Source organism: Penaeus monodon, chromosome 29 (genome assembly GCF_015228065.2).
Source record: "Penaeus monodon isolate SGIC_2016 chromosome 29, NSTDA_Pmon_1, whole genome shotgun sequence".
Classification (NCBI taxonomy): Eukaryota; Metazoa; Arthropoda; class Malacostraca; order Decapoda; family Penaeidae; genus Penaeus; species Penaeus monodon.
Window position 1 is genome coordinate 1,034,520 of NC_051414.1, and position 468 is coordinate 1,034,987.

A 468-nucleotide genomic window follows, 5' to 3' on the forward strand; every position below is an offset into this window, starting at 1 on the left:
TTTCATGTTCTCAGCATGTTTTCCTTTACTTCACATAAACAAAAATGGAGAAGTTAAAAAGAGCTGAATCATTTTGGATCAGCGCCACATCACACATACTTCGTCTCGCTTGCCAAAAACCTGCCGACAATGAAGGAAAAAATATTACTTTAACTTGAACGCACTGATGCTTTCTTTCATTTTAAATATTATTTCGTCTCAAACTTCCTTCCATTTTCTTTCCCGAATCTTATTTGTTCTTTAATCTAAATTTTCACTTTGTTTACTCTATATTTTACTCAAGATATTTATAAAGTCCCGTTTCTCACCCTTAGCTACTATAGGGTATATTTCAGTCTTCAAGTGGTAAACGTTAATTAACTGAGCACAAAAGCCATTTACACCAACAGGTTATACTTAAAAAAGGACTAATATTTGTCATATGTTTTTGAAACTGACAGTCCGGTTTCGACTATTCATTGTAGTGAC

At 33.1% G+C, this 468-nt stretch overlaps 1 protein-coding gene across 1 annotated transcript in view; it reads left to right on the top strand.

Annotated features, from left to right (window-relative positions):
* Positions 1–468, top strand: part of LOC119591876 (facilitated trehalose transporter Tret1-2 homolog) — a gene marked incomplete in the record, with an annotated part of 16,213 nt that overhangs the window by 8,850 nt on the left and 6,895 nt on the right.